This window comes from Aptenodytes patagonicus, chromosome Z (genome assembly GCF_965638725.1).
Source record: "Aptenodytes patagonicus chromosome Z, bAptPat1.pri.cur, whole genome shotgun sequence".
In the NCBI taxonomy this organism is placed as follows: domain Eukaryota; kingdom Metazoa; phylum Chordata; class Aves; order Sphenisciformes; family Spheniscidae; genus Aptenodytes; species Aptenodytes patagonicus.
The window spans coordinates 75,211,476-75,236,250 of NC_134982.1; the positions used below are offsets into that span (position 1 = coordinate 75,211,476).

The window sequence follows — 24,775 nt, forward strand, 5'->3', positions numbered from 1 at the left end:
CAGATATGCTTAGAAATCTGAGGTGGGAAATAATCCATGTCAGAACTCATCCAGTCTTCTAATATATAGGGAGTAGTACTGAGACCCAGGATATAAAAGATCTCTTGACTGGCAGTTAAAATTGATGAAGATGATGACTTGAAGCACTGCTTGGCTCTGCCTGTATGAGGGAAAGAAAAGTGGGAAAGGAGTGGAAGAAATTTGTTTGCATCTGTATCCATATAGTAAATATTTTCAGATTAATCTTGTCTGCTTATGAACTCAAAGCAGATAGAACAGATAACATATTTTATATAGCATTGTGAACCATCATATCCTAAAAATCCATGCTGTAGTTATTGAATATGCTGTAGTTATTGAATATGCTGTATAGAAAGATGAGTTTTATATCCCCATAGGATATAGAGATGACTCTACTTGCAAAATAAGGATCAAAGCTGGGAATTGACTTTTCTAGCTCAGAAGGTCTAGCCATCGTTATTTTTGAGTTTAAAGAGGTCCAAGTCATGTTAAATTCTCATCTGTTTTGTAAATTAAGATCTTTGTAGCATACAGGACTCCAGGAAGGTCTGTCTTCCTTATGCATGTCTACATCTTGTACTTTTTTCTGCATTAGTGAAGTAATGCAAAAGTAAAATCTATGCAGTGTCCAAATGCAAGAGTTTCAAGTCATAAAGCAATTGGTGTATTCTGTGGAAAGACCACAAAACTTTTTTATACTGCAAAGAGAGAATACAGAAGAGCAATATCCACTTATTTTTTAAAGAGCTTGTCTTCTACAGAAGCGGTGATACCAAGTGCCCCTTCACTTGAGTACTCTACGTGTTTAACTTAGAGCACTGAATGCTTTTTGAAAACCAGCCCCAGTTATCAATTTGAAAATGATTAAAATGTGGAAATTAAAAACCTATCAAAAAGGGGAAAATTATCAGATTCTTACAAAAAATAAAAAAATAGACGTTACCTCTTTATGACGTGTTTTTCATAAGACTGTCAAAAATTATAAAGCATGTTCTCAATTCCATTCGGACTGCTTCCCAGGAACAGTGGCTGTATTGCTTATCTTTCAGGAAATTGGTGATTCTTTGGAAGTACTTTTTCATGCTGAGTGTAGTGCTTCTTAGGATCCATGTTTGAAAGCTGTTTCTTGCTTTTGATAGCTCTTCTGACAAACATGTCTCTAATTCTTCAATTTGATGATGAATTCCATTTTGGAATTTCTCGATGTTGCTTGTATTCCAAGCACCAACAGGAAGATTTTTGCTGAATAGTTGGAAGATCTGTTGGAGGAACTTACAGGTGATCACTGTGACATTCTTCTGTGTGATCTTGGTAATCTCCATGGGGAATCTGAAATCAGTTGTTTCGCTGGGACATTGCTGAGAAAAATAGCCACCCATTTTGCACAGAAGGTTCATATTGTGGTAGTTCATTCTGGTTCCTTGGAAAAGGCAAGCTGGATGCGAGATTTTGACGTACAATGCCAGTGTAATGCAAACTCGCAGTAAACTTCTCTGAAGCAAGATGGGCATGCTAGTGAAGTAGTCAGCACTATTTTCCTTGCCTTTTTGCAGATCCGTAAGCTTGCAGTTTCTTGGTTGTCTAGTCTGTGCTCACTTGCTTCTTTTTCATGTCTCTGAATTTATTTCCTCTGTATGACATGCTGGGTATTGCTCATTTTGTAGGAATTGTGGTTTTATCAGCTGTGATCCTGCCAGTGTTTACTGTTGATTTCAGTTTCAAAGAGTTGCAAAGGTTTTCTTATTTCTGCTCTGACTGTATTTAATTGAAAAAAGAGTGAGTGAGTCAATCTGGTCAGTCAGAGGACATGGACAGATTAGCAGGTTAGAATCTGGCATTTCATCTCATACTCTTACTAGAACAGGCAGTCTTGCTTTATGCTGAGAAATTTTATTTTTATGCTTAAGTTGGCAAAGACTGTGAAAAGGAATCACATCTCCAGCTAACAGAAATGCACTCTAAGCAAAATGCAATTTTATTGATTTAAAATCAAATGTCTTTTATGGTAGGACAAATTGTTTTGTTTGGGGAGTGGCTTAAATTTTATTAGCAAAATAACCCTGTTGTTGACACAAGCATTCAGTTGCTAGAGGCATATGTTGCTATCACTATGTTGGCAAAATAAGAAGTATATACAACTCTTAAGACAGATGTGTTTTTCTACAAAATCTCTGATAGTTCACTGCTCAGAGAAGCTTTCTTCTGCTTAATCACTTGATGAATCAGCCTAAATTTTTTGAGCCATAAAGGAAGGCATGCTTTTATTTAAAGAGGAGGAATTCTTTACATTTCAGAGTAAGAAAAGTTCTGTTCTGAAGCCTCCTCCTGTGAAGACAAGCTCTCAAGGAGACTGAATTTACTTCTGTTGGTAGCAAAATGTCCTATCTTCAGGACAACCCCAGCCAAGTGTAATGCTGGAACGTGTCTCCCAGTGTCTGGCCAGTGTATTTCTGAATATCAAGTCTTTGGGCCATCTTGTAGTGGGACTGCAGGTAGTCACCAGCATGTTAATTGTAAGTGCCCAAAACAGTCTCAGCCTTTTGTGATGACAGTTCTGACATAGTGCTACATAAGCACTGTGGCTTGAAATGAAAGTGCTTGGTTGGTTCCTGAATATGCACTAGCAAAGTACCATGTTTCTAGGTACTGCTGTCTTCCTCTACTGCGGTACTAGCCCTTTTAACTGGTTCCTGTAATCACAATAAGAGAACTCACTGGTGATTGAAAAGGAAGACTGGGTTGAATATTAAGATTAGCAAAAATTACAAGGCATTTAGCAGGCAGATTTGCTTCTCTTGTGGGACTCTCTAAAGATTGCTAAATCTATATGTGAACCGAAGTGGTTTGGTCACTGAAGTGTACAGAGTTTAGAAAGCCGGGGGACATGCCCTTATGTAATTCAGCCTGCATAATTACAGGGATATTTGAAAAAGAATATGGGAAATGTTGAAGCTCAGGAATGTTTGATGTAAGCAGCGAAGGAACTCATGGATGCTCTTTAGATTAGAAAGTATTTTGTTAAAAAAACCCCAGACCTCCAGTTGATGCTTGGAAGGACCTGTTATGATGTGACAGACTGAAAGATTGCTATGGATAAGCAGTTTTCTTTAGCAAGCCACAGGATGACTTCAGCAGTTATACAGTAGGACCCTACTAATACATTAATGCTCCTGTGGTGGTTATTCTTGTTTTGCTACTGCTGATACTAATGCTGTAGTAATATTGTGGTATTGTCTAAATTATCTACACCCAGAGATCTTCAGAGAAGTTAATTTATGAATGAAATTGTGGGGAGGATGGTTTTGTGTTTGAAAGACTGGACAGAGAATCAAGAAGGCTATAGTAGATACGACACGTGGATTTGCAACAAATATCTTTTGGTAAGACATTGAACTACTCTCTTTTTCAGTTCTTAGTTTTTTTAAAGACAGGATTATTACATTTCGCTTGCTTTTTGTTTGCTGTGTCTGTTTGTATTCCTTAGCACCTTTAAAATGTGTGTGACTTCTAGCGTGTAAGGGATCTAAACTTAGTTGGAGGCGTTGCTTAGTTGGAGTCTGTGCATGTATCAATATGATTTAAGCTAAACTGTGACTAGCATGTAGTGTTAACATGCAGTGTTAGGAACTTCAGAATATCTAATTGACGTTTAGTGTAGTAAAAGGTTACTGAAGCTAGTACTAGAGGGATAACTATGGGTTCTCCTGAAATTAGATCTATTACAAAAGATCACAGGACACAGGATGCATTTACTAGTCATTACACACAGTCTAAAGCAGCAGCAAATGTTTCTCTGACTTTTTTTACGTTCACACAAAGTTAATGTTAAAAAAGGCAGTAGAGAATTTCTTTTTGAACTGAGGAGGTTATAGTGTCAGAAAATTCTGGCTTTAATAGACTTGACTGAGCAGAACAAAAATAAGTAGCGGGCTGAATCAGATCTTGATGCACGGCTGGAAGCGTATGGTGAGAGATTAGTTATGTATGCTGAGCTGAAATGGGTTCATTCAAGGCATCATATGAGAACAAATCACATCAGATCCATGTCTAGGTTACAGCTAGAGTAATCGCATTAAGAATGCCAGAGAGACCAGAGTCTGAACCAAAAGCTTTACCATTGGGAACACAGCTTTAATGTCTGGCCACAGTTTTGAAAGTTCAGTTCAGAATTAAATGCTAATTCGTCTCACCTTTAATTTGGCTCTCACTCTTTGCAGTAAAAATCTCAGGACAAAATTTCAATTTCGTGTACATATGGATAGCTCTGTTCCATTAAACAAAACAACATAGATTTAAATCAGGTGAGGACCAGTCCTTTCATCTACTAAAGCAACACGAAAAACAGCTTAGTGTTGTATGGCAAAGCTGGATCTGATTCACTGTTAAAAGTTTGATTCTGCTTACACACTGGAGAGCAGAGTCGCATCCCCAGTCATCCCTTGTTTTCCTTCCATTGTGATTTCATAGGTCATCCGTGAGCTATCTGGATGTTGTGAAAAAATACTAAAATTTCAAGGGAGTTTAAGCAATAATGAAGAGTCTTTTAGCTGTTATTGGAGAAACTGAAGAAATTTTCTTTTCTCAAAAAAAAAAAAAGGCAACAAGGGAAAACACGTTCACAGTTGCTTCTAGATGAGCTGATTGTAGATGGTGAAGGAGAGAATATATTCATTGTGGAAAAACCTTTTGGCCATGATTAGGGATCAGACACCTGTTGGCTTTATGCTGCTTATCCAGGGACAAGTAAGGACGATTGCTTCCCAAGGAAGCTGAGTTGTCTACACAATACTGCGTATAACTCTTACTTTGAAGACATCTGTTTTATCCGCATGAAGATTACCATATTCTAAATTAAAACTCTCCTTCCCTGAAAACACAGGGAGGAAGAAGAGATACACACATTCTACCTTGTAGTGCAAACCATCCACCCTGAGACCAATCTCCTCGTACTGACCCTTTCTTAACCCATTGCTGGCTGTTCCTGCAAACATGGAAATATTTTCCCTGTGGGAATGAGAAGAATGGCTTGAACAAGCAAATCAGGAGCTATGAATCTATGCTTTCGTTTTGGTGCTTCAGGTTCTAAGCTTTGCATTACATTCTTTCCTCTTAAACAGCTCTCTGGAGTTTGGTCAAGGGATCCAGAATTGCTGGAAGAACCACTTTTTCTCTAGTGAGATAGAATATGTTTGTTGTGATTTGTTGTGGGTTTTTTTAATAATAATAATTTTAAAAATCACTCCATTGCAGATTTTGTATGTCTGTAAGAAGTGTGAGCATCAAAATGTCCTGTTATTGTACTCACATAGGCTGTCATGCTTCAGTGAAGGCTAAAGAACTTTTCGTGGACTGTGGATCCCATTTTGTGCCAAAGCAGCTGAGGACATGAAAATTTTGTGGCTCAGGTGGGAGCTGAAAACAAAATTCAGAGGTTAAAGCTGCAGCAACAGGTCTAGTACAAAGGACTAGGAGTCAACTGAATGGAACTGAGATGCCAGATATGAATCACCTAGGTGATGCCTAGGTTCAAGGTGTCTTTTAGTTTTCCTGTATTTTAACTGCATCTTTACAAGGTAGATATATCTAGTTACTACATGCCTTGGGAGCGTTATACAGCTTTACCCAGGCTCTGTGTCAGGTTTGTCTAGTGGAAGCATTGTAAGAAGAAATGCTGAAGAAAAGAAAAAAAAAAAAAAAAAAAAAGGCTGAGGCCTGATAAATGCAAATCGGTTTTGAATCTGGATGACCCTGATTTCTGAGAGAGAGGCTACTTTAGTTTCTGGATTGTCTTTGTTTCACTCAATATTGCCCTGTTTGCTGGCTTAAGAAGTAATGGTGTTAAGCTCTGTTAGTTTATATAATAAAAACTTGCCTGCACCCCACAATGTAGCACAGAGAGACATTGGCAGGTGGAGGAGCCTGAATAACACTTGCCCTGGCTGCTCCCAGCCCCATCACAGGAGCCATCAGCCCAACAAAAGCCCATCTCTACAAACCCAGAGGAGCACAGGAGCACAGTGGCAGGCAGGAACCCAAATCAAGGACTCAGAGGAAGGGCCCCTTCCAGGATTGTCTTGGGGGACCATCACCCCCATGGCCTGGCCATGGAGAGAAACCCATCAAGATGAGTCAATGCTGGAGCGCCTTTCAGACTTCCTGGGGGTTGCTGCCTAGAGGTAGGGGACACATTATGGGATGCAGAGGAAGAGCATTTCAGGATTACACAAGACCTATTATGGCATGTTTAGGGGAGGAACCAAAGGTAGGGAAAAGGGATGGATCTGGGTGTGTTTTGGGAAGGAACAAGGATGTGAAACCAGAGGGATGAAGGAATAAAAAGGACTGGACATGTGTAAAAGAAGCTGGTCAATACATTTCTCTGGTTGTGCCCTGTGCCTGAACAGCAGTATGTCCTCTCTTCTTAATAAACTCAATTTCTAAGTATTTTCCTGGGTGAGGGACTATATTCTGTAGGTGTGTGTGAGTATGTGGTCTAAGTGCCAGCACCTAGAGTCAGACCACAGGTTGGAGGGACCATATGTCATTGGTACCAGCAACTGGAGAGACTGAATGAGTGGACATAAGTGCCAGCAGCTGGACTGGGACCAGGGGTCAGAGATCTGTGTCTCCTTGGTGCCAGTGACTGCAGCAAGTGAGGGTATGCGACAGTCTAGCTTGATAGTCTCTAGCACTCACACGGTCTATCAAGTGAGTGGTAGTGTGGTCTGTCTGTCTCTGAGGGTGACACCGCAGGGGGGGCTGGCTATTGGAGGGACCAGGGGAGGCTGTCATCTGCTGTGGGGCTCTGTATGTGTGTGCGCACATGTGTGCGAGAGGGTCCATACCAGCAAGTGGAGCGGGGCTGAAGACTTGGTGGCCAATTAAGTCCAGGTGCCAGGATCCAGAGGCAGCTACAGGGCAGATGATGTGTCTGAGCTGAGCTGCTGGAGGGATTCACTTTGTACATACGTGTATACATATATATCCCCACCTCCATCCTCCTTAGCAAGAGAGAGGAACAGGAAGAAGCTGGTATTCATGTGACTGCTGTGTGTGTCTGCCTGTGTTGATCTGGTCATGTGTATGTGTATATATATGTGCTGTACACGTGTTTGCGTGTGTGTGCCTACTGGGAATGCATGCTCAACCTCACTACTGGTTGGCCCTGGGGGCATGGAGCTGTGGCAGCCTTGCCTCTGTTGGGCTGCTAGATTCTGCCCGCCCTAACAAATTATGGTTATTTTCTCTCAGCCAGGGACCAGCAATTCCAGCAGGAAATCCACAGTCTCATCTAAGTGCTTATAAAGTACTCATCTCACCTCATTCATGTTACTGAGGGCTGTACAAGTGAAGGAACACTTGCAGGGATAAGAAGAAAAGATTGTTCTTTATTGGAATATCTGCCATGGGGAAAATGTAGAGGTCATAGCCTACGAGAAAAACAGAGGTGGAATACCCTGCAAAGGCTGTTTGGCTTTCCGAGTGAATTTCCATCTGGCTGCACTGTCAGACCCTTTGTGTTAGATTTTCGTGACTCTAGTGTTCTCATCTGCTTGCAATCAATTGTAATAAACAGTTAGACTAGCATTATTGTTCATCCATCTGTAAAAGGATCATCTTGGCAGCCACTAAAATAGCAGTCATGAAAGCATCTCCACAGTGATAGGAGATATAAGGTTCCTAATGCTTTCTCACTTGTACTGGCCAGTGCTTGTCTTGTTAAAATTGTGTGTTTGTGTGGTAAAATAAGAAACCAAAATGCCAGGCTAGATTCCAGGAGAGAGACTCACTTAGTTTTCCTGCTGAGCATCATTTCTTTCTTTCTGGGAAGTGTGCAGACATCACTATATTTCTTCTCTCAGATGTGAAAAACCCTTAGGCCTGAATCCAGAATCCAATAAACATGATAGGGAAAGCTCCACCCAGCCAACTTGTTTACCTCCAACTGCAGAGGAATGTTTCATGCTGCATGTGTTTTCAGAGATCTTTGTCAGCCAAATTACTCTTGGGAGCAAGCCTCTAATAGGGCGCAGATGATGTCGAGCTTAGGGTGAAGTTTTACCACGCACAGCCAAATTGGTCTAATAGTTAGCTCCTGCCCAAAGAGTTGGTCCTGTTTCTCTCCTGTTTGGCCTTAGGACTGTTTCAGCTTGGGAAACTAGTGTGACTGAAAAGCCAATCTCCTTCCCTTTCTCTGAGAGAGGCGGTAGGAGGAAGGACAATTTTTTGCCTGCTTTTCTATTTTGAACTGGCTAATCAGTTAAAAAAAAAAAAGCCGGTGCTGGCACATAGGAATGACCAGAAGAACATGGCTATTAGCACGGGAGCAGGACCTGCTTTCATCAGCAGGCAGCCTTCAGATCACCTGAGATGATATGTTTAGGCTTGGATGATCTGATCTTGCTGATTTCCCATGGTAAGGCCTCTGAGGGGGAAAAAAAAAAAAATTCTTAGCTTTTGGAGTGATGCTGGCAATTTGGATGAGGTCTCTTTGCCTTCAGACCTTTTTAAAAGGAGACGTGACACTAAGAGGCTGGAAACCTGGTATTCTGAGTTTAGGAGCCTGTGCTGTGTAGAAGGCAACCTGAAGTAGTCATGCGATCTTGTCTCATCGTTGTCTCATCGTGACATCCACAAGTCCCATTTTGCAGGAGAGGGAAGAATTAGCTATATTGCAAAGTGTCTCAACTTCTCATTTCTAGTACTTGGTCCTGAGACTGTCTGCAGAATGTAGAACAGAGCAAAACCATTTAAAACCAAACGAATAAAAAGCTAAGAACCTTACCAATTTAACCTGAGATTTCTGACTGCTCTATGTGTGCTACAGACCTCTCTCTTACAGAGTTGATGCCAGATACAAATCAGTCTGTGTTGTATGTTAGCCTGTATGAGTGTTAGAGGCTACAAATGTGCATTAATATTATTCCACTTTACAATATATGCATACAGTGATTCTATAGGCTATCCTGTATCATCCTCATAATAACAAATAACAGAGTATTTCTCGTCATTTACATGAGGTGGAGGGCAACTACTGTTCTGATGTAATGAAAACTTCTTTGTGTTGCTGACAAATCCTTTTTATTTCAGCATGGCAGTTTGCTTGTAAGAGATGTCTTGAACAATGCGGCATGACTGTAGGAAGACTGCTAACTGAGTAGTGATGCAGAATTGCCCAGGCATGGTGAGGTGAAGACTTAACTATATGTGCTGGGTGTGTTTATAATTTTTAAAATTTTATTTCATGAGCTAGTGAAGCCTGGTTTCTGACCTTTCACTCGATTCTCCAACTCCTTCTCCTCGTGTTCTATCTTCAGAAGGTAAGACAGAGAACATACATGTGGAGTTGAAAATTAGTTACAGTGCTGAGTGATTAGGTTTTTCCTTAGTGACATTAGTAGGCTTGTTTTCATCCCTGTCCAGCTGCTAATTTCGTGAACTCTGCAGGAGAGTATTTATTTTGAGGTTTGAACTGCTCTCTCAAACATCATTGAAGCTGGATGATGGTTCAGAAAGTTATTGTGGGAAGCAAGACAGGCAGTTGGACTGCATAGTGTCTTGTTTCTAAGAAATCAGTTGAGAAGTGTAGTAGAAATATAATTACATATTTTCCCTTTTAAAGTTCGTAACACACAGATGTTATGTCTTTGGAATTAAGCATTATTGTCAAGTGTAGTTGCAGTGGACTTTTTGTGAACACATGTGAAATAAGGTGAGGACAGAGGGTATTGACATTGTCTTGGGTTGACAACAGGAATAATAACCATGCCAGCTTCTGCTTGGTTCCACACCCTCTACCCCCCAGCCCCCGGTAAATGTTAATGACTCAGATTAGTTTTGTTTCCCCTGGGGAGATGGTCACATCATGAAAATGGTCATTACCAGCAGTTCTAACAGCCTGCCTTGCTAATAATCTTGGCTAAAGGATTAAATGTTAAACTATCACAGAGACACTCCTCTCTGTGGTTGATGGATTATCAAGTAACAAAGTTGTTGAAGGCTCTCATAAGCCTTGACAGGAATGTGTGATCACATAGGTTCCTGCAGCAGGGCAGATTCCAAGTTGGGAACAGCTCATGTTGCTCTATGAAAATATGACTGTATCTGTTCCCTGTCTGCCATGTGCATAGGAGTGTTTGGGGTACCATGCATTCTCACACTTCACACTACATCAGAAATAGTTCAGACCCCCAATGAATCCAGTGACATTCAATTCATTTGCTGTGTTGATTGTGACTCCAGAGTGAAGAACTATTTGTACTGTGCATTTTGCTGCTTCAGATTTTGCAGAAGTCTGTCTGTGAAAGAGCTAGGTGGGTTTTCTAAGCCCTTTCTCAGTCTTTGCTCAATAAGATGTTGTTTGGACTGTATGGGAGGAGATTGCTTCTGGAATTAGTGAATTGGTGCATGTGCCTTTTAATGCAGTGCAGTTAGTAAGTGGTCTAGGCTTTTGGCACCAATGCTTACTTTGAAATTGGTCAGCACACACGACAAGCAACTGAGTAGGCTAGCGCATGACAGATCAGTGTTTTGGACAGCATCTGAACACAGGAACTTTTGATGTGCTGAAACAGTGAACCAGTTCACTGTAAAGCTTATTTCAAAGCCTATAGGAATGACAGCTTTAAAACCCATGGTAGAATAAAGAGTATAGGTTGCCGGGTTTCTGTCTGGACACTAGCATGTTAGGCAAAGAGAGGTACTGTGGCAAACTGCCACAACAGGCTGCAGTGCTATGAATTTAATCATCCCAAGTCCACAGTGATTGACACTGACCAGCTACAACCCTCGCTCCAGAGGCCTAGCAGTCACCTTCTGTGAACCAGATGTGTGGATGTGTATCAGCACTGCGGCTGGAGTGAATGTTGAATGCTGCAAGCAGAAAGCAGCTGTGGGCCCCAAACCCCCACCTAATTCTAACAGTGAGGTTAACAAGTTTCTGGAGAGATTGATGATTTCCTGGAAAAACTAAAACTCAGCTCAGTGAATGAGTCCCCTTTTAGTCCAGTACTCCTATTGACTGAAAAATAACCTGACCTGCAGACCCTGAGAGCTGCAAACTTTCCTAAAGCTTCTTTCACAAATGCCACTGTTGCTTTTGTAGAGATTTATAGCAGAATCTTAGCACTAATGAGGAGAGAGAGGAATTCAAACCAATAACAGTATTTTATTGTCAGATGTAAAGCACACACCTACTGTGTAACAACATACTGAAGGGGCTAAAAGTTTTTTATTATGAGTACGCCCTTGGGCTGCTGTTTATGCAGCAGGATTTATCTGCTGTGCAACTGTCATGGTTTAACCGCAGCCGGCAACTAAGCCCCACACAGCCGCTCACTCGCTGTCCCCTGGTGGGATGGGGGGGAGAATCGGAAGAGTAAAAGTGAGAAAACTCGTGGGTTGAGATAAAGACAGTTTAATAGGGAAAGCAAAAGCTGTGTGCACAAGCAAAGCAAAACAAGGAATTCATTCACTCCTTCCCATGGGCAGGCAGGTGTTCAGCCATCTCCAGGAAAGCAGGGCTCCATCACGCGTAACGGTTACTTGGGAAGACAAACGCCATCGCTCTGAACGTCCTCCTCTTCCTTCCTTCTTCCTGCAGCTTTTTATTGCTGAGCATGACGTTGTATGGTATGGGATATCCTTTTGGTCAGTTGGGGTCAGCTGTCCCAGCTGTGTCCCCTCCCAACTTTTTGTGCACCCCCGGGCTACTCACTGGTGGGGTGGGGTGAGAAGCAGAAGAGGCCTTGACTCTGTGTAAGCACTGCTCAGCAGTAACGAAAACATCCCTGTGTTATCAACACTGTTTTCAGCACAAAGCCCCATACTAGCTACCATGAAGAAAATTAACTCTATCCCAGCCAAAACCAGCACAGCAACACCTCTATACTGAAAGGACAAAGCAACTGAAATTTCTCTTGCAGGTCCCAAATCACAAGGTGTTACAAGGTGAACCTCTGAGATGCACCACTGTTTTGGCAGGTGTGTCAGTTTTGATTACCTGTGATGCTACATCAGATTAAAATAATAAACTAGAAATGTTCTGTAAGAAAGACTTGCAGCAGTGGCATCATTGTTTGTACCATGATAATCTAAGTAGAAGGGAAGAGAATTACTTTCATTCAGCGTAGATACAGTTGAGGAAGTAGCAGACAGTCTTTCTGGTAGAGAAAAGCAGAAGCGGTCCACACTACACTCCTTGCTTGTTATGTCATTGCTTAAAATGTAAAAATTATTCTGGTTGTCCTGCACTTTTAACTGAAACAGGCACTTCTGGGTTTCAAAGCCTCTGTTTGAAATAAAAGTCTTGTCTGCTACTGTGCAGTTAGTATCACACCTATTTCTCTGTTCACAATTTGGACATTAGAAGAAGAGGTGAAATGGGATATAATTAATTTTATGAAATAGAAATTTTAACCCTTTTAATACCTGTCTGAGCTCAGAACAGGTTTCAGTTTGACCTAGTATGGTATGTAGTAGTCTTCAAGACTGCTGAAGTGTTTTTGTAACAAGAATGGAGTATGATCTTTTTGCGGACTGGATTGACCTTGGTGTAAACAGAACAGGGTTCTGGTTTGCATGGCAGAAGGATAGCATTTGTGTGGGTCTAAAATTCCCCCACAGTCCAGAGTCGTCTTTGGTAACACTTAGGAGCGAAACTGAATAGGACCAATTATTAAAAGACAGTTCCCACTTAGACAGTGCTATTCTGTTAGTGATGATAGGTAAGAGTACAGCAGTACAGTAAGTATGTCGACTGAGAGAGATGAGAGGAGACAGCAGTATTGGTAGTTACCTCTCTTCTCCTTTATTTATTTTTTCCTCTGCTGTGACTGCTAGAAAGATGCTTATTTTTTACCAGCATTTAGGTCCCAAGCAACCAGGACAGCTGTACGTTGGACTGACCAATTTGGGAACTGCTGTTAAAAAATCCTTGACTTGTCAGCTGGGCCCTCCACACTCCACGTCAAAGGAAAACAAGTACTTGCATGATTCTGGTTACTAACAACACATTTTCTGTCTACAAACTCTTGTGTCTTGGCAAGGTGATGAAGGGAAGTAACTTCTCGGTAACCTGCATCAAATTTCTGTGGTGCTAAAAGGGTAAGGTTTTCCTTGCGTTATTTCCCTTTTTTTTTTAAATTCAAGAGTATTTTGATAAGTGGAGGGAAAGTGCTGTTCTGGCTTTATGGCTTTTTCTACCCATCTCGTCTCCTTGTTTTGGGCCACCTTTACTTTGTAGAGATGTTATTTCATCCGCAAAGAGAGTCCATTTGTTAACTTGGTGAGTGTTTTGTGGTTTGTTTCTTTTTTTTTCTGTAGCTTACGCAGCAGCTTAATTTAAAATGCTCCACAGGAAGGGTGTTGGCAACTGCTGTTGCCTACCAAGCAACTAATAATTATATGATGCACCTATTCTCTCCTAGCATGGGGTAAGAAGAAAGGGGAACTCCCAGCACTGAGTGCTTAGCACTGACATTCTTTTATCTGGACAGAAGTTGGGCTGAAGGATTAAGTCTTTGCATCTCTGTAAAGAGAGTTGGGATGGGATACTCACATAGACCTTTGGATTTTGAGCAGAGGAGATCAATGGTAAGCTGTTTCTAAGGAGTTTAATTTCTTATAAGGAATGTCCTTGTAAGTAGTATATACCCTTATAAGTAATATCTTTATAAATATAATGCATGGTATTTCTAATGGGGTCTTGAACAAAGTAAGTTCCTCAATTAAAATGTTTTTTCCTTAATTTTGTTGTGATTGTCAGCACCAGAAGTGCTATTAGCAAATGGAGGCCTGATTTCCTCCTTCAATGGGACAGTGATAATTCAGCTTGGAGGAGGTGCATTTTGTTCCCCTGATCCAAAGTACTCGGTGCCAGGAAACCATTGACTGTGGTGGAGTCCGAACCTACACACAAGTTGGAGGTGTACGGAAATCACTTGAATAAGTTCAAACATACAGAGGCCTTTAGTCTAGGTGCCCCAAGGTGAATGAGTAACTGTTCTCTGTTAATCACAGGTTGATGGACAGATGTGCTATGTTGGAAAGAGGCACAGGAATGGGAGAGAAGATGCTGGGCCTTGGAACCTCAAGAGGTTTTGCATTTTCTCTCATCAACTAAGTTTGCCCCTTGATACCATTTTTCTTTTTCTTCCTCAGAACTTACTGTTTTCAGACAATGACCTTAGGCAATGTCTTATGAATCTCTTCAGTCTAAAATATTGCTATTCCTTTGGAAAGTGGTACAATTTCCAGAGCTAAGAAACAAGACAGTGAAGAAGAGGTGACCGTCAAGCAGTTAGATGAAGGACTAGAGTACATGCAGGAGACAAAGGTGAACTCATAAAGTAAATCAAATTCATCCTCTACTCTTCCATCTGTCCCAAAAAATCTAATGAGTCATGTCCATACTTTTTCCATAAACTGGAGCTGGCACCTCCCACTTCTACTATTTTCTGCTCTGCTTGCAGGTTGAACATGCTAGTTTAATAATTATGACCATGCCTATTCTAGTTTAATGACATTGAGACTTTGAGCAGTGCAATTTCCTAGCAGGTCAGAGAAAAAACTTCCTGAGGGATAAGAAGATGACAAGTTCGTGCTACCTGTTTTTCTGACATCTTGAAGTCCAGACTTATTTCATTTCCAATGTGAATCTATTAGATCCAGAGGACTCCATTATCCTGTGGAAATTGGGACATATGTTGTTTCATTGAGCAGGTTCAAGCCGAGTTAAACAGAGGTGCCAAAGTCTGCTTCAAGAACATGTTTGGAGTCTAGCTTTATGAACAGATGGCAACTCCGAATGAGGCAACTATGGTTTTCTTCCTTGGTCTGCTGTTGGCATACTGTGTGACCTTGGGCAAATGACTTGCTCTCATGTTTCTTGCTTTCATCTGCTGTTCTCAAAGCACTTGAGGAGGCAAATGTTTTACATAAGAGACAGTGGGATTGGTTTTGATAAGAATTTTATGGTTATATCTTATAGTAGAGAGAGGGGCCATTTGAAAACCAGGTCTTTCACTATTATAATAAAGTAGCTTTTATAATCTGATTTCTTTTTGGTTTATTGTACTGATAAAAGACACCAAACACAACTTGATTACATTAATGGCCTTTAAAGAATTATAAAGAAGAATTCCTCTTGGGTTGTACAGCTCATTCTGCTTGCAGGTGTATGCTTCTTACCTCCTAGCTTTTTCTCTAGTGCTTTGTGCTAGCAATTTACTGGTTTCTGCAGTGTCACCAAATGTGGCTGATTGCAGGGGCAATGTGCTTCCATTGGGTGTGTAGGGGACGAAAGAGTCCTAAAATGTAATGTAAAGCATGTAGAATACCTATGGCATTCTACTGTAATCCCTGAACAAAATCTTGATTTGACACTACCTTTAAGAGACCTCATCTTGCAACAAAAATGCTTAGGCTGCAAAGCCCTCTGCTGAAGCATCTTGTCCCTGGTGATGAAGGAAAAGAACAGAATGAGCTGCTGAAAAATATGGCTGATCTCTCTAGTGCACAGCACAGGGGATGCATGTTTTAACTCTCTTAGTGTCCTGAGAGCAGAGGAATTAGCAAAAATAAATTTTTACTTGCAAAATCCTTGGGAATTTTGCATTCCTTCCTGACTGCATACCTAGGGAGCTTTTCTCTCTCTTCTATGAGGGATTTGGAGGAAGCAGAACTTTGCTTCTGCTTTGTGCTTTAGACAATCTTGAGTCCTGCTGTGTGCTGCTTTACAAAATACAATCACCCAAATGCAAGTGCCAGGTCACTTTTTTAGGCAGAATTGCAAATAATGTTAATGATCCATCTCTTACCAGTAAAACTGGAGCATGAGCTGGGAGAAGCCTGTGTAACCCAGCCCTCCCACTCAGGTTTGCTGCAGAGCCAGTCTCCAAAATTCTCAAGGCTGGCTGCTTTCTATTGACAGAGGCTGCAGAATCCACACGGGATGATGGATGAGAGTCTGCTATGATGACCTCGTTAACTGATATCCTCTTTTCCAGGTACTATCTTCTGCATCATACTGTAAGCTAACATGGTAACAAAACAGAACTTACCATATAAAGGCCTGGAGAGAGAGCTGTGCCGATCATCAGCAATAGAAACCATCAGCTTCTATTTTCCAAGGTCTGGCATAACACTGTTCTCATCTAGGAACTAGTTAGGATTAAAAGATGGTCATAGCTTGAGGTCTTCTAAGAGAAAGTAAGGTAGGTATAGGGGGTTAATTTATGCTGTAGTAGAAGGCTTTACACGATAATAGGTAGTGCATAGGGTTAGATAAAGGACTTAGCCTTGAGAGTCTGAATTGAACTGGTTAGAGCCTTTTAACATAATGCCTAGTGCCTCATGGCAACCTATTCAATACAATGAAAATAAAATAAGGTGACTGGAAGGAGAATGTATTCGTAAGGGCATGGGCGGAGGCCATGTAAGACCATCTGAATTTAGCAGTCATTTGCGTTGGATAGGTAAGATCAAGAACAGCTTCTGGAGAACTAGCAAGGAGGAGCAAGAAAGATACGTTAGTATCTGTTGTTTTTCAGCAGGACCAAATTGTTCAATAGATTTCTAACAGTGTTGCCTAAAAATTGTTACTGAGTTCTCACCAGCATGTTCACACTCAATGGAGTTTCAGGTGTTACACACATTTGCAAGTAAAGTTACTTTAATGAAGGCCAGGAGGGCTTTCTCTCTGCCATGGTAGGGGCTAATCTGCTTACATTTCTGAACTCTTTGTTATATTTTATATCTGTGTCTATTGAGTCAATGGAATTGCCTTGTGTTTAAGAGGACTAAGTCTGGAAAGAGTAACTTTAAAGTTTCAGTGCAGTATGTGTGAGGACACCAGTGGCTGCATTAAAACCATAAGGTCCCCAATAGGATTAGGTAGAAAGTGTCAGGGATTGGGTTTTTTTTTTTTTTTTTGATTGTCATGTAGATTTTAAGTCGTGTGTATGAGAATATTAGGTCTCATAATTGGTTGCAGCAATATCATCTGCTGTGGGAGGCACTTCTACACTGCTGTATTAAAATTCAGTAGAGAAGTATTACTCTTTTTCTTGAAGACCCAATACAATATTTACATAATAATTACTCATTTCTAAAAACATCTTGCATCAGAGAATCACACAATGTTTTTCTTGGATGTATTAATGAAACCTTGTTTTACATATAAGCATTACTGTTCTTCTGTTAAGACAGTAGAAGAAAAATGGGCAAAGGAGCATGCCTGTAATCTAATGATGTGCTAGTGATGAGGGCATGAAGAGATGTTAGGAATGGGATCTGCAGCTTCCAGCTTACACTGTAAGACTTGCATATCTGGGCTCATTACCTTAGGCTGCCTTTATTGTCAGAGGAGACAGATGAGCATTTTTAAGTTTGATGCACCTGATACATTTTACAGGTCTAGGATGAGATGAGTTGTGTCGTAGAAATGCCTTTCTCTTCCTTAACTATAATGGGAGTCTAGACAAGAAGCAAATGTGTCAAAATCTACAACAGAAATACCTACGTTTGAACAAATTATTCCCTTCCCAAAGGTTCTAACTGTAACCCCTCTGTATCTTACCACTACCCTACACCTCATCACAGAAAAAAATAAATTCCATGGGTTTATGTACTTTGCTATGACAATAATCCACATAGCTTACCTGAAAGTTTAACTTTTGCCATGTTCTCAGTCATGGCAGTGGCAGCTGCGCTTGCTCCTGCTGGACTACTGTATTTATCTGTGCTAGAGCCACCAGTGTTCTGCATTAGCGGAGCATTGATTAGCCGAGTAGGTGGTTATATTTTGATGAGTGGGCTTGTTATATTTTATATCTATGTCTACTGAGTCAATGGAATTGCCTTGTGTTTAAGAGGACTAAGTCTGGAAAGAGTAACTTTGAAGTTTCAGTGCAGTATGTGTGAAGACACCAGTGGCTGCATTAAAACCATAAGGTCCCCAATGGGATTAGATAGAAAGTGATTCTAGCTGCACCAGCGTGCTCCGAAGGGCCAGAAGGCCTCCCCAGTTTTCGTGCTCTGAGGAGCGTAGTGTAGCGACACTTTGAGGACTGGACTGGGCTGGTAACCACAAAGACAACACATTTCTGTGTCCTGGGTGTGCAGTGATGAAGCATCAGTGCTGACTAAGTCAGGTGGCTTAGGTGATCAGGCTGTGCTTAGTATGAAATTGTCTCCCTGGCTGGAATTGTGCCATCCTTGTAAATTGTACAGTCAAAATTTGTTCAGTCCTAAGCCCATTCAGAGTTTAGCCCATTTTAGGCAATGTCAGTCCTGAGGCATAGTTGCCTTACTCTCCCTTCTCCAGCTTTCCCACCCAATAAGCTACTGATAGGTAACAGAGTTGCTGGAGTTGCTTGTTACGAGCTTTGTTCATGCACTTACTTTATTTAATATGTGTGATTGTTTATTATGCCATATAATCTGACATTTGGTTCAGAAAGGTGGAGCTGCTGAGTTACTATTTGTAATTATGACATTTCTAAGGCAGGGCCATTAGTTGCTCTTAATATGGGCTTGTGCTCAGCAATGCAGTAAATTAAGCTGATGGATGTTACGTTATTGTGTTGTTCATATTGCCCTGTCACTTGTAAATTGTAGGGTTTAATTGTGTCCTGATCACTGTGTTTATATTGCTGCAGTAACACTAGCAGGCACTAGTATTAAATTCAGCACAATCTGTACTGTGTTTAATGATCAAAGCTAAGCTTCTCTTTAGACAGGTCAGTCTCGTTTTATTAGTTAAACTAAAGGAAGGAATGTACAATGGTCCAGTATATTTCATCTAATGTGAAAGCTATTTTTCAAACATGTATAGGACTCTTAAATCCCAAGATTTATTTTCAAAAGCACTTGATGGGAAGCACACAAAAAATCAGATCCACTAAAAGTATATTTTTGCCATGATTTTTCATGTTGAAAGGCCAAATCTTTGTTGGCCCTCCAGACTACTCTCTTACCACTTATGTTATGTAGAAAGGAGACAGAATTACCATTAGTGGGCCAGTTTAGTACAATATTGTAGAAAGACGCAATTGCGAGTGCACTTTCTGAAATGTTAAGTCCTCATGAAGAATTGGCTCTTAAAGCTTCAGAGTTAGGAGGTCCTTAACATCCCATTGCATCTCATGATGGACAGGTATAGTATTTCCAGAGGTGGTTTCTTCCTTTAACAAAAATAGTTAAAAGGGACTGTTACTACTTACCTTCCACAGGGTCATCATCATAGTTTTCGTCTGGAACTAATGTACTGCACTACCAGCAGATTCTTGTTTCAGATCTGCAAACATGAGTAAATGTGTATGGGTACGAAAGCAGAGAAGGTTTGATGGTCAGTCTGCAAAAACTGACATGGAAATTGGATTTGAAATTTGAATGTAAGTGGGAAGATGTTTACCCACTAAAAGATTGCTGCTTTACTTTAAGAAGGTGTTAATTTGATCATGGGGTAAATTTAAGTCTTTACAGGATAGTTCTGTGCTATTCTGTGCTCCTTTTTACCTCCATCTTGGGGAAGCAAAGCATGCCTCAGTTCTTATTCTCTGCTTAGAGCAAGCATAGCTTAAATGAGAATTTGTCTTTATACTGAAAGTTTATTCTTGAAGATCTTTCTGTGTGCATGCTAGTGTTTCAACTCAAAGCAGACAGTAGGGGGTTGTTTTAGTTTTGAGGGATACTGAGGCCTGAAACAATGAGTTGATTCCTTGTATTCCCTGTAGATGTCCCCTTTCCTCAGTCCATTTCATTATACCTTCACACAAAAAAAGAAGTGCAGCTGAACCAATTCACTTGTTTGGGTTGCTGCCTGCACTCTTGGAATCTGTTCCAGCAAAGTCTTATCTTTCAATGCTCATGTGAACAGTAGTACAACAGTCCACCATCTGCACCCTAGACTAATTGTATTCATCTGATAATGTCTTAGAAACCAAAACATTATGAAGTCTTAAGCAGACAAGAAGTGTAATACTTGACATAATGCTTCCCGCGTTTTTTCAGTGAAGCTGTTCTGTAACATCTGCCTGATACTGGAATAAACCATGCAATTAATCTAACAGTCCTAATGACAAAGGGATGTGACAGATCAGAAGCGAGCATATATGGTTACCCCTTACCCTTTAACAACTGTATGTTGAAATCTCTTTTGTGCAAGGCACAGTCCAGGTACACAGTATGCAGTTTCACAGTCTGGGTACAGTATCTCTGCCACACAGATGAAATATGAGTTATTATATCCAAAGATAGCTGTCAACAAGCAAAAGTTTTATGTGTCCAGCCTACCATAGATGACAACTGTTCTGTGGAGTTTTGCAGGGTATTATGTCATTTCGCTTAAGGGGTGTCAGATAGGTACCCGTGTATTAGAAATTAAGGGTTATATTCTGCCTCCACGGGTGTGTCTCTTGAAAAACTGGAGGTTGCATCAAATGTACAAGCTTTGAAGGAAATCTATAGACTGTGAGGGGAACCTGTTATATCTTTGTAGGCCAGAACAGCTACATATTGCATCTATGTAACTCTCTGTAGATGTAATCTGCTTCATTAAATTACATTGGACTTTGAATAGTACAGTTTGCGTGGGGCCTATACAATTTCAGAAGCACACTTACATTTTTATTATATTCTCAAGACTTATCAGTATGTTTATAATAAAGTAAATCTCAGTTAGGCCTTTAGAGAGGTTTGGATGGACGTCTGAAAGTTATCTGTTACCTTGTGTTGAAATATATTGGCATGACCATTTTACTGCTGTGAGCTTAATTTAACTCCTTTTGTTCAATCTGGTGACCGAAATATATTTGAATCTGAATGTATGCTTGCATTGCAAGTTAGCTCTTTATTTTTCCATATTCAGACCATTTCAGTTTTGCCTGTTGTTTTGACTATTTTTTTTTTTCTTTTAGTAAGTAGTGGAAAATATAGCGCCAGTGTTCTCATTTGTTTTAAAATGAAGAAACTGGAGCTGAGAGAAATGTGGTGAGAAGAGTGATGATGCTTAGCAGAATTTGGAAAATCCTGATTTTCTGGCAGTAGCAGATTATTCCATTGTAATTATAACTGTTGTAGGCAGTATTTGAAGTTTTCTCCTGTATTTGTCATGTTCCTTTATAGTGATCATGTTCTTTAAATTTATATATTACTTATACCACACTTTTCATGCCAGCTTAAGCAGGTGTATTAAAGAATGAATCAGAGTAGTGGATTTTATCTTGAATTCCCAGGTGTGCCACATCTGTCTGGCTCTGACCTAAATGGAGCTAATCTCATTTTATTTTAGAGCAAGCAGGTAAAGAATCGGTTGATAGGCTCTGGTCTTACAGGCTGTATAACTTGGAGTATGTTGTCCTGTTCTTAAAACAGGAAGTGCGCAAGAATACTACTTCTCTAATTGCATGTACTCCCACACACACACAATAATTTAATAATTGAACCTCTCTGCACATGATGATATAAAAAGCAGCAAACGTAGGTGGTTTACACTATCTTTGTATATTTGCCTGATTGTTTTCCATAGTTGAACCTAGGGTTAGAAACTCAATAGAGACAAAACGGGATGTAGCCAGCAGCCTTTGCTTTGGTGCCTGCTGTCAGCCTTCTTAATTGCTGTTTAGCTGGCACTTAAACCAAAGCCTGTTGCAGTTCCTGGACGTGATTGTGAGAAACACTAAGTAGAAGAGTGAAGAAAGGGAGAAAGAAAAAAAAGTGCAAGGAAAATGAAGAGGATATTTTGGAACAAAGGGAGGATTAGGAGGGATAGAAAATCCTTATAGAGAAAAAACAATAGGGGAAAGCATTTCCGAATCTTTGTCTGATCTTATAGCATTGCTGAGATGTGTTTTTTCAGCATGTGAAGCAGTATGTGAGAAGCTATTAACTACCACCTAATTTGCTGTAATCATGGCATCTTCAGATACATCTCCAGTGATTTGCACCTTGGTACTCCTTGGGTATTATTGGTGGTTCCTAAAAAAATAGCTATAGTCTTAAGTTTCAAGTCTTGCTGGAGCCAGAGTAGTGGTCTGCAAGACAGTGACTCCCTCAAAAAACTGCTTGCTTAGAAACTCGGATGTGTGGCTTGCTATCCCGGGTTCTCACTCATTTTTCTAAAGAAAACTTTGACATCTGTCCCTGCTGTGTTAGGATAGGGATTCAGCCTTCTCAGTTAGTCACCTGGGTGGCATGCTTTTCAGAGAGCAGATGTATTATTATTTGGGAGCACTCTTTGGATCTGTGGTGATTGCTGCCTCAACGGTTATGATGGCATCTGACTCTCTAATAGCAGATATTGTGTGTGATACAGCTGGGTTTACTGAAATAATCTGGGACTGGTCAAAACCATAATGTATGGAATGCATGGGTGGCAAAAGATGTGATTGAAATGGGATAAAGAATAGCAAGGTAGCAATGCAATTTCCTAACCATTTATTTATGTAGCAACCAGAATGATGAAAGCATCCTAAAAGGCAGTAGGTCTCAGGCTGTTTTGGCTTAATGCCAATTTAGGAATAACTTACAAGTCCTAAAATTTGTGTGAACATAATTAGCATTCTCAGTATTGTTAAACATTCTGTAAAATTCTAATGGATGAATTAAAATGTTAAAATAAATATAATAAAGCCATGTAGTAGAAGTGTTAAATATATAGTGAAAAAAAATCTCAATGCCATTATCTTCTGGGTGTTGCAGGATGTGTGTTTCTGGTAGGAAGTAGGAGAGGGAAAGAGGTACAGAACCTGGGCATGGAGACCTTCAACAATATAATAGATACTCTTGTTTCTGTTATGATGTGAGCCAGGGTTTGGATGAATGGGTGAAAAGCTTGTTGCTGATCCAAGTGCTTCTCATGAGGAAGACTGTACAAAAGTGAGGGGAGGGCTGGGGTAGGGTAGAAACCTCAGGTGCTAATCACCTTCTAAGACCAAGCAATAAGTGATATTTTGGGAGGATATTCTTTGGTGGTGTTTTTCTTCAGTTAAATACAATTAACTTGAATATACAAATCAGGATTTTTGTAAGGTTCTCCAAATTACCTGCAAAAATTGTATCTTGCAGCCCTCCTGGGAATACTTTTAAGTCAGTTTTCCAGCAGCAGAATATTAGTGGATAATGAAGTGCCATATATTCAGATTCTCAAATTGGGAGTGAGCTGTTAAAAGAATAAAATAGAAGACTCAGAGTCTGAGTGCAGGTAGTGCAGGGCTGTTTACCCCAATGACTTCTCCACACATTTTGGTGGCTTTCCTGCTTCTGATCTCACAAAGCCAGTTTTCTCTCTTCAGTGATCTTCTGTGTTTTTTTTTTTTTTTGCTATAATTACTCTGAACCAGCCTCTGCTGCTGGTGTTTTAAGGGTTTTGTGAGTGTGTGAGTCTTATGAAATCTTATTTTGAAGGAATAAGAATCTTACCTGGTGTATGGGTTATATGCATGTGTTTAGTGATATACTGGAGGTGCTGTGAATTCCTCCACTGCTGTAACCACTGTAACCACCTGTTGGTTTGGATGTGTCAAGACAGCCTCTCCTGCAACATATGATCCCCAGCATCTACACTCCCTTAGCGAAAAGTGCCAGGACTTAGGTGCCTTTTAGCAGTTCCCTCTAAAGCTCTTCTATCCAGCTCTGCTTTAGGAGATGTGAGGCCATGGGATGAGGAATGATGGAAAGTGGCCTTAAAAGTTTCAAGGGTTCATTAAGAAACATCACCACAGAACCTCCCTACTGACTTTTTAGTTATACCAGCAAATAAAAGTTTGTAATGGTGTTGCTTTGGTCAGGGCCTAAGACAGATGGAGACCTTCCTTTGGAGTCACAGCATGTGCTACACACAAGTGTACAAGCAGAAACAGGAAGCTATCAGGTTTTCTTTTTTCTTGGTCAGAAGTTGTTGGGGAGTTACTGAAATTATGGTGTGGGATACATGCTGCATAAACTAGTTCTGTAGGAGGAAGCTTAGCCACCTTGACAACTCCCACCTTCAAACTGTGCCAGCTTTACAGTCAATTTTTGATTAAAATCAGCAACTGGCTTTTAGTTAGAGTTAAACTGAGCAGTGCCAGTCTGTGGGGAACCACTCTAGTTCAAAGCAGAATCCTTCAAATGGCACCTTCCAGAGATTGTCAGCTGTGCTTTCCCTGTTTGCTGGCAGCTATGGCCGCACAGACCACAAGGAGTACTCAATTATTTTGCTTTAGAGTAAATTGCTTGCTATAATGGTTGGGAAAGAACCCATCTTAACCCTCCCTGCTGGTCATTTTTGCATGTTGTATGAATAATGATTTTTGTTCCCTTCTTTCTGTAGTATTGGGTATTTATTGGCCACAGCTGTGGGCAGCTTGGTTTGAAAAGCCAGATCCTTAGCTTGCAGTGAAGGAAGTTTTCCTCTTTTTATACCTGTTAAGAGCTTTGTCCTATAGCTCTGTCACAGTAAATTTTTTTGTGCATGGTTGGAAGCAGAGTACTGTATAGTGCAAAATGGTTTAGGGGAACACAAAAACTTGATCTTGGAGCTAGTGCTGGATGAGAGCTGCTCTGACCACAAACCACAAAGAGTAATCAAATGCTGTACTTCTACCTATAAAGTGCTTACCACAGGGACTAATTAAAAAACCACCCAAACCCTCCTTCCTGATCAGTTTGTGAGTAGAAGTTTTGTTTGCTGTGTTAAATGCCTTCTGAAGCACAGTATGGGTTAAGCAGTATGTAGAAAAGGCTTTGAAAGTAGTTTAGTTCACTAGAAGGG

General features: G+C 40.5%; 1 protein-coding gene across 1 annotated transcript in view; it reads left to right on the top strand.

Moving 5' to 3' along the window:
- MOB3B (MOB kinase activator 3B) overlaps positions 1–24,775 on the top strand; it is a 102,144-nt gene that overhangs the window by 7,399 nt on the left and 69,970 nt on the right. The gene's annotated exons all lie outside the window — the stretch shown is intronic.